The sequence below is a fragment of the Nanorana parkeri genome, unplaced genomic scaffold (genome assembly GCF_000935625.1).
Source record: "Nanorana parkeri isolate BGI_ZX_2015 unplaced genomic scaffold, ASM93562v1 scaffold2025, whole genome shotgun sequence".
NCBI lineage: Eukaryota > Metazoa > Chordata > Amphibia > Anura > Dicroglossidae > Nanorana > Nanorana parkeri.
The window spans coordinates 210572-223149 of record NW_017308293.1 but is presented as its reverse complement, the minus strand read 5'-3'; the positions used below and the strand labels follow the sequence as shown (position 1 = coordinate 223149).

The 12578-nt window shown below is 49.5% G+C and overlaps 1 long non-coding RNA gene across 1 annotated transcript in view; it reads left to right on the top strand.

Annotated features, from left to right (window-relative positions):
- LOC108800439 overlaps positions 1–12578 on the top strand; it is a 25540-nt gene that overhangs the window by 6528 nt on the left and 6434 nt on the right. Inside the window, exon 2 of the long non-coding RNA XR_001942097.1 lies at positions 6622–6623. This is a non-coding gene — a long non-coding RNA (uncharacterized LOC108800439). The remainder of the gene's footprint in view (positions 1–6621; positions 6624–12578) is intronic.

Here is a 12578-nt window from a genome sequence, read left to right as displayed (position 1 = left end):
GAGCACAGAAAAAACGAGAACAGCGGGGACACAATAATAATGACACCATTGGGGACACAATAATAATGACACCAGGGGGGACACAATAATAATGACACCATTGGGGACACAATAATAATGACACCAGTGGGGACAATAATGACACCAGTGGGACATTAGGGGACCACAGTAATAATGAAACCAGGGGGGACACAATAATCATGACACCAAGGGGGACACAATAATCATGACACCAAGGGGGATACAATAATCATGACACCAGGGGACACAATAATAATACCAGGGAGGGCACAATAATAATGACACCAGGGGACCACAGTAATAATGAAACCAGAGGGACACCAGTAGACACAATGATAATGACACCAGGGGGACACAATGATATTGACACCAGGGGGGGGGCACAATGATATTGACACCAAGGGCACACAATGATATTGACACCAGGGGGACACAATAATAATGATACCAGGGGGCACAATTATGACACCAGGAGACCACAGTATTAATGACACCAGGGGGCACAATATTAATGAAACCAGGGGACACAATAATATTGACACCAGGGGGACACAATATAAATGACACCAGGGGGACACAATATAAATTACACCAGGGGGGACACAACAATAATGACACCAGGGGGGACACAATAATATTGACACCAGGGGGGCACAATGATATTGACACCAGGGGGGCACAATGATATTGACACCAGGGGGGCACAATGATATTGACACCAGGGGGGCACAATGATATTGACACCAGGGGGGCACAATGATATTGACACCAGGGGGGCACAATGATATTGACACCAGGGGGGCACAATGATATTGACACCAGGGGGGCACAATGATATTGACACCAGGGGGGCACAATGATATTGACACCAGGGGGGCACAATGATATTGACACCAGGGGGGCACAATGATATTGACACCAGGGGGGCACAATGATATTGACACCAGGGGGGCACAATGATATTGACACCAGGGGGGCACAATGATATTGACACCAGGGGGGCACAATGATATTGACACCAGGGGGGCACAATGATATTGACACCAGGGGGGCACAATGATATTGACACCAGGGGGGCACAATGATATTGACACCAGGGGGGCACAATGATATTGACACCAGGGGGGCACAATGATATTGACACCAGGGGGGCACAATGATATTGACACCAGGGGGGCACAATGATATTGACACCAGGGGGGCACAATGATATTGACACCAGGGGGGCACAATGATATTGACACCAGGGGGGCACAATGATATTGACACCAGGGGGGCACAATGATATTGACACCAGGGGGGCACAATGATATTGACACCAGGGGGGCACAATGATATTGACACCAGGGGGGCACAATGATATTGACACCAGGGGGGCACAATGATATTGACACCAGGGGGGCACAATGATATTGACACCAGGGGGGCACAATGATATTGACACCAGGGGGGCACAATGATATTGACACCAGGGGGGCACAATGATATTGACACCAGGGGGGCACAATGATATTGACACCAGGGGGGCACAATGATATTGACACCAGGGGGGCACAATGATATTGACACCAGGGGGGCACAATGATATTGACACCAGGGGGGCACAATGATATTGACACCAGGGGGGCACAATGATATTGACACCAGGGGGGCACAATGATATTGACACCAGGGGGGCACAATGATATTGACACCAGGGGGGCACAATGATATTGACACCAGGGGGGCACAATGATATTGACACCAGGGGGGCACAATGATATTGACACCAGGGGGGCACAATGATATTGACACCAGGGGGGCACAATGATATTGACACCAGGGGGGCACAATGATATTGACACCAGGGGGGCACAATGATATTGACACCAGGGGGGCACAATGATATTGACACCAGGGGGGCACAATGATATTGACACCAGGGGGGCACAATGATATTGACACCAGGGGGGCACAATGATATTGACACCAGGGGGGCACAATGATATTGACACCAGGGGGGCACAATGATATTGACACCAGGGGGGCACAATGATATTGACACCAGGGGGGCACAATGATATTGACACCAGGGGGGCACAATGATATTGACACCAGGGGGGCACAATGATATTGACACCAGGGGGGCACAATGATATTGACACCAGGGGGGCACAATGATATTGACACCAGGGGGGCACAATGATATTGACACCAGGGGGGCACAATGATATTGACACCAGGGGGGCACAATGATATTGACACCAGGGGGGCACAATGATATTGACACCAGGGGGGCACAATGATATTGACACCAGGGGGGCACAATGATATTGACACCAGGGGGGCACAATGATATTGACACCAGGGGGGCACAATGATATTGACACCAGGGGGGCACAATGATATTGACACCAGGGGGGCACAATGATATTGACACCAGGGGGGCACAATGATATTGACACCAGGGGGGCACAATGATATTGACACCAGGGGGGCACAATGATATTGACACCAGGGGGGCACAATGATATTGACACCAGGGGGGCACAATGATATTGACACCAGGGGGGCACAATGATATTGACACCAGGGGGGCACAATGATATTGACACCAGGGGGGCACAATGATATTGACACCAGGGGGGCACAATGATATTGACACCAGGGGGGCACAATGATATTGACACCAGGGGGGCACAATGATATTGACACCAGGGGGGCACAATGATATTGACACCAGGGGGGCACAATGATATTGACACCAGGGGGGCACAATGATATTGACACCAGGGGGGCACAATGATATTGACACCAGGGGGGCACAATGATATTGACACCAGGGGGGCACAATGATATTGACACCAGGGGGGCACAATGATATTGACACCAGGGGGGCACAATGATATTGACACCAGGGGGGCACAATGATATTGACACCAGGGGGGCACAATGATATTGACACCAGGGGGGCACAATGATATTGACACCAGGGGGGCACAATGATATTGACACCAGGGGGGCACAATGATATTGACACCAGGGGGGCACAATGATATTGACACCAGGGGGGCACAATGATATTGACACCAGGGGGGCACAATGATATTGACACCAGGGGGGCACAATGATATTGACACCAGGGGGGCACAATGATATTGACACCAGGGGGGCACAATGATATTGACACCAGGGGGGCACAATGATATTGACACCAGGGGGGCACAATGATATTGACACCAGGGGGGCACAATGATATTGACACCAGGGGGGCACAATGATATTGACACCAGGGGGGCACAATGATATTGACACCAGGGGGGCACAATGATATTGACACCAGGGGGGCACAATGATATTGACACCAGGGGGGCACAATGATATTGACACCAGGGGGGCACAATGATATTGACACCAGGGGGGCACAATGATATTGACACCAGGGGGGCACAATGATATTGACACCAGGGGGGCACAATGATATTGACACCAGGGGGGCACAATGATATTGACACCAGGGGGGCACAATGATATTGACACCAGGGGGGCACAATGATATTGACACCAGGGGGGCACAATGATATTGACACCAGGGGGGCACAATGATATTGACACCAGGGGGGCACAATGATATTGACACCAGGGGGGCACAATGATATTGACACCAGGGGGGCACAATGATATTGACACCAGGGGGGCACAATGATATTGACACCAGGGGGGCACAATGATATTGACACCAGGGGGGCACAATGATATTGACACCAGGGGGGCACAATGATATTGACACCAGGGGGGCACAATGATATTGACACCAGGGGGGCACAATGATATTGACACCAGGGGGGCACAATGATATTGACACCAGGGGGGCACAATGATATTGACACCAAGGGCACACAATGATATTGACACCAGGGGGACACAATAATATTGTCACCAGGGACCACAATAATAATGTCACCAGGGTGACACAATAATAATGACACCAGGGGGTCACAAGGGGGGGACAATAATAATGACACAAAGCGGACACAATATTAATGATATCAGGGGGGCACAATATTGACACCAGGTTTACACGATAATGATACCAGGGGGACACGATAATAATGACACCAGGGGACACACAATAATAATGACGCCAGGGGATACAATGATATTGACACTAGGGGGACATAATAATAGTGATACCAGGGGACATAATAATGATACCAGGGGGACACAATAATAATGACACCAGGGGGACACAATAATAATGACACCAGGGGGACACAATAATGACACCAGGGGGATACAATAATAATGACACCGGGGGACACAATAAATAATGACATCACGGGGACACCAGGGGACACGATAATAATGACACCAGGGGGGACACGATAATAATGACACCAGGGGGGACACGATAATAATGACACCAGGGGGGACACGATAATAATGACACCAGGGGGGACACAATAATAATGACACCAGGGGGGACACAATAATAATGACACCAGGGGGACACCAGGAGACACAATAATAATGACACCGGGGTGACATAATGATAATGACACCGGGGTGACACAATAATAATGACGCCAGGGGGGACACAATAATAATGACGCCAGGGGGGACACAATAATAATGACACCAGCGGGGACACAATGATAATGACACCGTGGTGACACAATGATAATGACACCAGGGTGACACAATGATAATGACACCAGTGGGACACTAATAATGACACCAGGGGGACACAATAATAATGACACCAGGGGGGACACAATAATGATACCAGGTTTACACTATAATAATGACACAAGGGGGACACAATAATAATGACACCAGGGGGGACACAATAATGATACCAGGTTTACACTATAATAATGACACCAGGGTGGACACGGTGATATTGACACCAGGGGGGACACAATACTAATGACACCGGGGGGACACAATACTAATGACACCAGGGGACACAATACTAATGACCCCAGGGGGGACACAATACTAATGACAAAGGTGGGGGGACACAATAATAATGATACCAAGTGGACACAATATTAATGACACCAGGTTTACACGATAATCATGACACCAGGGGTGACCCAATAATAGTTGCACCAGCGGCGACCTAATAATAATGACACCAGGGGACACAATAATAATGACACTGGGGGACACAATAATAATGACACCAGGGGGGACACAAAAATGACACCACGGGAGATAATATGATGAAACCAGGGGACATGCTCATGTGCCATTATTATTACTTTTATTATAATTTTGTCCCCTGGTGTAATTATTATTTTAAAAAAATAATGACACCAGGGGACATGCTAAGGTGTCATAATGCTGTTTAAAAATATTTCCCCCCATCTTCCTTCTTCCCCCCATCTTCCTTCTTCCCCCCATCTTCCTTCTCCCCCCATCTTCCTTCCCCCCAGATAGAGGCCCAACCCAGCAGCCATGCAGACTCACCGTGGACAGGGGAAGGATGAGGCAGCCATGGAGGGAGGAGGTTGTTACCGTGCAGCAGAGTGTGCAAAAGCAATCCTTCCTCCTCTGCTGGAGGTGACATCCCAGGCTGCAGAAATTGTTGATGCACGTAGGGACAGAAGGCTGCTGTCCTCTAGCATAAGGATGGGGGAAGTGCAGCAGAGGTAGCTGGTCTAGAAACTGCTTCAGCGCTAGTTTATGGGGTATAGGGCCCCACAACAATGACTGGGCCGGGGGCATCTGCCCCTTTTGCCCCACCTTAAAGACGGCCCTGAGCCTAAGTCTTCCAAGCCCGCCGGCAGGCCCCCATCTCTGGATCCCAGGGTGGGGGGTCGTCTTCTGCTCTTTGCAGATATTTGGTTGGCTCGTGTCTCCGACACCTGGGTGCGAGAGCTGGTTTCTTCGGGCTACAAGTTTGAATTTCTGTTTTGCTCCTGGAGACAGGTTTTTCCCTTCCAACACGAGACTCTCCCCTCAACGACTGGCGGATCTTCACCATATGGTGGCTGACCTCTTATCTCAGGGGTTGATCTTTCTGGTGCCCTCCTCGGAGAGGTTCAAAGGGTTCTATTGAAACCTATTTACCGTGCCCAAGAAAGAGGGGGTTCGACCCATCCTAGACATCAAACGGTTGAATACCTTTGTACGGGTTGGCAGGTTTCGGATGGAGTTGATCAGGTCCGTGGTGGCGTGTCCATCAGGTGCATCTGCTGGCCTCCACCGACATCAGGGATGCCTACCTTCATGTCCCCATTTGTCTCATCAGCATTATCTTTGTTTCGCGGTGGGGAGGAGCAATTCCAGTTTGTGGCGCTGCCTATCGCTCTGGCGTCGGCCCCTTGAGTGTTCACCAAGGTGTTGACCCCGATTCTAGCGTTGTTACACTGCCGGGGAGTCTCGATTTTGGGGTACCTGGACAACCTTGTCCTGAAGGCAGAGTCACACTTTTCTCTGGTGGCGGATCTGTCGGTCACCGTACAATCCTTGAAGGAGTTTGGATGTTTATATTTTATAAATGTCGCTCTCTTGTCCTTGACGTGTTGTTTTACAGTTTTATTAAACCATATTGGTTTAGTCTTTGATCTTTTATTTTTGCTCCCTAAAGGGATCATTATTGTGAACTTCAAGAAGTCTTGTTTTGTGCCGTCCCCATGTCTGGAGTATCTTGGCCTGATTCTGGACACTGTTTTGTGCCAGGTTTTTCTCCCTCAGGAAAAACTGTTGAAACTCCGCTCCCACTTGAGGTTGTTGTGGTCTCGCCGGTGGTCGCCCATATGCTTTAACATGCAGGGATCAGGGTCTCATGGTTGCCTCCCTTGAGGCGGTGCCTTATGTGCAGCACCACACCAAGACTCTGCAGAGGGACATCTTGTTGCAATGCGACAAGTTCCTCTTGTGTTTGGACAGGGGAGTTTGGGTGGTGTCTCGAGTGGCGAGAGTTTCCCTAATATGGTGGCTTCAATCTCCGGCTCTGTTATCGGGGAAGTCTTTCTTACCCCTGCGCTGGGCGGTGGTCACCATGGATTCCTTTTGGGCTGGGGAGGGGTCCTGAGCTCCTGGACAGTGCCGGGTCGTTGGTCACTGGAGGAGTCCCTTCTGCCGATCAATTTGTTAGAACTTCGGGCGATTCGTGTGTCTCTTCTTCATTGGGAGGGTCATCTTCAGGGCCTGTAGGTTGAGTTCAGTCAGACAACGCCACAGCCATGGCGTACATCAACCATCAAGGTGGCACAAAAAGCGTGGGCGCAAGTGGGGAGGTGGCCTGGATTCTCTCTTGGGCAGAGAATCAGGTTCCGGCTCTTTTCGCGGTATACATTCTGGGAGTGGACAATTGGCAGGCCGACTACCTCAGTCGCAAGACGATGGACTCGGGAGAATGGTCTTTGAATTTGGACTGTGCATTTGATTGTTCTGGTGCCCTCCTTGGAGAGGTTCAAAGGGTTCTATTGAAACCTGTTTACCGTGCCCAAGAAAGAGGGGGTTCATGATCTTTCATGAGCTCTGTCTTCGCTGGGGGATGCCGAATGGGGATCTCCTGGCGTCTTGTCTCAACCAGAAGGTGGATCGGTTCATAGCCCGGGCCCAGGATCCTCGGGCGGGGACAGTGGATGCCCTGCTGGCCTCCTGGGATCCTTACGGTCTAATTTATGCCTTCCCCCCACTATATAACTTTTGCCACGTCTTTTACGCAGGATAGCAGCCCAAGGCACAGTCATCCTCGCACCCCCAGTTTGGCCACGGAGAGCGTGGTAGGCGGACGTGGTTGGGTTGGTCGTGAACGTCCCTTGGCGGCTGCCAGTGCGTCCGGATCTTCTATCCCAGGGGCCCGTGTTTCACCCTTCTTTACAATTGCTGGCTTTAAGGACGTGGCTGTTGAGAGCCAGGGGTTGAAGGACCAGGGGTTGTCGGATGCAGTTATATCCACGATGCTCAGGGCCCGCAAAGCCGCCTCCTAGGACAATTTACCATGGCACGTGGAGGGCTTACTTTGCCTAGTGTGAAGCTAGGGGTCCTTCTAAGCGTTTGTTCTCAGTGAGCAGGAACTTGCATTTCCACGACGCGGAGTGGCTCAAGGTTTGGCCTTGAGCACCGTGAAGGGTCAACTTTCTGCCCTGACTGTGCTTTTTCAACAGCCCTTGGCGTCTCATGCCTTTGTTTGCACCTTTGTTGAGGGGGGTTACGCATATTGCTCTTCCTGTCCAGTTGCCCTTGACACCCTGGGACCTAAATTTGGTGCTCTTGGTTAATCCACATTCTGAGCGATTGAGGAAGATTCCGCTTCTGACCTTGTCCCAAAAAGTGGCCTTTTTGGTGGCGATCACTTCCGTTAGCAGGGTTTCTGAGCTGGCCGCCTTGTCTTGCAAGTTCTTCATAGAGACAAGGCTGTTCTGCGTCCTAGGCCATCCTTCCTACCTAAGGTTGTGTCGGCGTTTCATCAATAATGATCTGTTCTACTGAGTGTCTAAAATTCGGGGAGAAGTTGTGGAACAGTTGCCGGTACCCCAGCCCTAATGGTGAAAGGTGCTAACACAATGATGCCCTAGGAGGTCACCTGGGAGTGGAGAAAACCGAGGCATGGATAACAGACTGGTTTTACTGGCCTGGGATCAGCACCGCAGTTAAGAGGAACTGTTCGTCCTGCCCTGTTTGCCAGTTGACCGCCCCAGCACCACATTATAGGAACCCCCTGGTTCCTCTGCCAATAATTGAGGTACCCTTCAAGCGCATAGCAATGGACATAGTGGGTCCCCTAGAGAAGTCCGCTCGGGGACACCAATATATATTCTGGTGGCTCTCAAAGATGCCACAAGGTATCCAGAGGCGGTTCCGAGAACACACCTGTTTTCGAGAACCCGCCTGCCAAGGGCAATTTTGATGGACCAAGGGACCCCGTTTATGTCCCAGGTGATGGCAGATGTGTGCAATCTATTCCTTATCAAGCAGCTGCGAACATCTGTTTATCACCCCCAGACAGATGGGCTGGTCCAAAGATTTAACAAAACTCTGAAGATGATGCTCAAAGGGGTTATACAGAAAGGTGGAAAAGACTGGGATTACTTACTTTCAGCGCTCCTGTTTGCCATTCGGGAGGTCCCTCAGGCGTCCACTGGGTTCTCACCTTTTGAGCTGGTGTATGGACGGAGGCCCCAGGGATTACTGGACTTGGTGAAGGAGACGTGGGAAAGCGAGTCTTCTCCACATATAACAGTAGTTGAGCATATCTCTCAGATCTTAAAGGTGATGCCTTAAGGAACATCTTCAGAGGGCCCAAGAAGAGGGTATACAACCGGTCAGCCAAACTAAGACAATTTCAGGTTGGGGACCAGGTGGCAGTGCTGATACCCATAGTAGAGAGTTAGTTTCTGGCTAAATGGCAGGGACCATATGAGGTGGTCAAGAAGGTAGGGGAAGTAAATTACCAACACATCAGCCCGGAAAAAGGAAACCCTACCAGATTTACCACATAAACTTGTTAAAACCCTGGAGAGAGCGGTAGCAAGTATCTGCCGTAATTGGGGTGAGTGTAGATTCTGCAGTTGTCGATTTGGTACACATTGCTACCACCCTGTCCAAACCCCAGACCCAAAACTTGAAATCATTTCTGCAGAGAAATAAAGACATGTTTTCAGGGCTGTCTGGATGCACATCTGTAATTAAGCATAATATTGTGACAGATTCCTACGTAAAAGATCGGGTGTAGCCGTACCGCATCCTAGAAGCCCATAGAAAGGCTGTTTCCGAAGAGGTTCGGAAAATGCTCGAGCTGGATGTCATCGAAGAGTCGCAGAGTGCATGGTCGAATCCCATCATGTTGGTACCAAAACCCAATGGCACTCTGTGATTCTGCAATGACTTCAGGAAGCTCAATGAGCTGTCAAAGTTTGACACGTATCCTATGCCCCAGGTCGATGAATTAATAGAGAGGTTGGGACCTGCCCAGTATATCACCACCCTGGATCTTACAAAGTGGTACTGGCAGATACCCTTACCCTTAACCAAGGAAGCCAGTGAGAAGACAGCTTTTTCCATCCCTGAGGGTCACTTCCAATATAAAAGAATGCCTTTTGGGTTACACTCTGCCCCGGCCACCCTTCCAAAGGGCAATGGATAGGACACTCCACCCTCACCTGAGATATACCTCAGTCTTACTGGATGACATTGTCATCTTCAGTACAGATTGGGAGTCCCATCATCCCCGGGTTCAGGCTGTGTTAGAGGAAAGGAGGGTTTACTCTTAACCCAAAGAAGTGTGCGATAGGGATGGAAGAGGCCAGGTACTTGGGATATGTTCAGGTCTGGTGAAACCGCAAATTAACAAAGTGGAAGCCATTCAGACTTGGCCTCGCCCCCTGATGAAGAAACAGATTTGTGCTTTTCTGGGAATAGTTGGGTATTATTTGCGGTTTGTCCCTAATCTTGCCTCTGTTGCGGCACCACTGACTGACCTGATGAGAGGCAGGCAGTCAGGGATAGTTCCATGGAGTGCTGAACAAGCCTTTGTGAAGCTTAAAACGACATTGTGTCAGCAGCCGGTGCTGGTAGCGCCAGATAACAAAAGAGAGTTAATTGTCCAGACAGATGCCTCGAGTGAGGGTTTAGGTGCCGTGCTGTCTCAAGAGGTCAATGGGGAGGAACACCCTATAGTTTTTCTTAGTAGGAAACTGGTGGCAGCAGAGAAAAACTATGCTGTGGTCAGGGCCGGATTTACTCTCCCTGCCCCCCCAAGCCCAGGTTGTGCAATACGCCCTCACCCATCAATGGAGAATGGCAAACAGATGGCAGGGCGGCGGAGTTAGTTTCAATTTTTTTACTGTTTCTTTATTTTTTTAATCTTTTTTAACACTTTTCTTTATTTGTTTCTTATTATTTTCTACTTTTTAATCACCTTTTTATTTATTTTCATATTTTTTAAAATTATTTATTAAAAAAATGTAACTCAATTTAATTATTTTTTTTCACCTAACTTTATTGCTATGACACAGGAGAAAATAATCCCCTGTGTGATAGCAATTGGAGGTGACAGGTTCTCTTTATTGACCCTGTCACCTCCAATACAGGAGTTCTAGCACAGCACTGTGACAGGGGAGAGAGGAAGAGCACAGCTCTCCCCTCTCACTGTCTACACGGAGCGGCAGGGTTACTTTTAACCCTGCCGCTTTGCTCCCTGCAGTGAGGAGAGACTTGGCGACGGAGCCAGCAAGGAGAGAGGTAAGTGCAGGGGGGAGGGGGCGAGGCTGCAGACTTTTTACATGTGATCTCGGCGACATCGCTGAGATCACATGTAAACGAACAATCGGCTTCCCTCACTCTACTTTTAGTCCTGCTTGTGCAAAGCAGGACTAAATGTAGAGAGGGCAACTTACCGCCCGGAACTTCCCCACAAGGACAACGCTGCCGCCCCGAGGCTGGGCCTCAGTGGCCTTGTGGGGAATCCGGGCCTGGCTGTGGTAGAGCGAGAGTGTTCAGCCCTAAAATAGGCCTTAGATTCTCTGAGGTATTTCCTGTTAGGCAGGAAATTCCGTTTGGTGTCTGACAATGCCCCATTGACCTGGATGAGACAGAACAGGCACACTAATGCCAGAGTGACGAGGTGGTTTCCCTCCAAGAGTTCAACTTCAAGGTAGAACACAGACCTGGAAGATCGCATCAAAATGCTGATGCACTCTCTCATGTGCATTGTGGGCTGTCTACTGTTGCCTCAAAAACCTCTGTGTTGAGGCATAGGGGGGGATATGTAGAGGACAACAAGGCTGGGTGGTTGAAGGCCAATATATTTCACCGCTCTTTGGGCAGTGGTTCCCTTAAGGGGCACCAGAGGGTTAACCTTCCTGACACAAAAAGCAGTTGACAGGGTCAGCAACTCCAGAGAGCAGTGTGGGAGTTGAGGAGAAAGGAATCAGCTGTGGCTAGTGACAGAGAGACCTGCTGTGCTGCGGTGCTGCTGGACTAATATTCCTGGTAAGGGATCTCCCCAGGTTTGGGACTTTTATACAACAAGTCGGTGACACTGTTTTGTTATCTGTGCCGAAGATTCAGACTTTTACTTTGAGTGTGTTCTGGTATTAATTCATGTTTTAGTATTGACTGTATAGTTTTGTGTTTCTTTTGCATATCAGTCACTCTACAGGTTTCCTGGTTAGGGTCATTCATCTTGTCATTTTGTTATGAACATCTGTTATTTGAACTATTTCTGCTACCTTGCTTTAACATGTCTTACTGTAGGCTATGGTTCTCTTTCAAAGCTGTTATTTGCCTGATACTTCCCTCTGTTTTGTTTGGTGCCACTGTTTGAGCCCAGCGCTCTGTTATTGGCTCTCTTAAGAGTGGCCCGTGTGCCTCAGGGTCCTTCCATGTGTTCTCTCCTTTAGCCCTGCCTCCCACAGAGCCGACCCCTTCAGTGAGCTGAGCTGCCACTACCCAGCTTATTAAGCTCTACTTCTAGGGGGTGGGGGGAGTTGGGTTCTCCCTCCGTTCTCCCTCCCTCACTAACTAACCGGGTTCTTATATTCCACTCCTCCTAGCTTTTCTTTTACCCCCATCTTCTCTTCTCTGCTTTTCTTCCTCTCTTACTTTCCGTTCCTTCT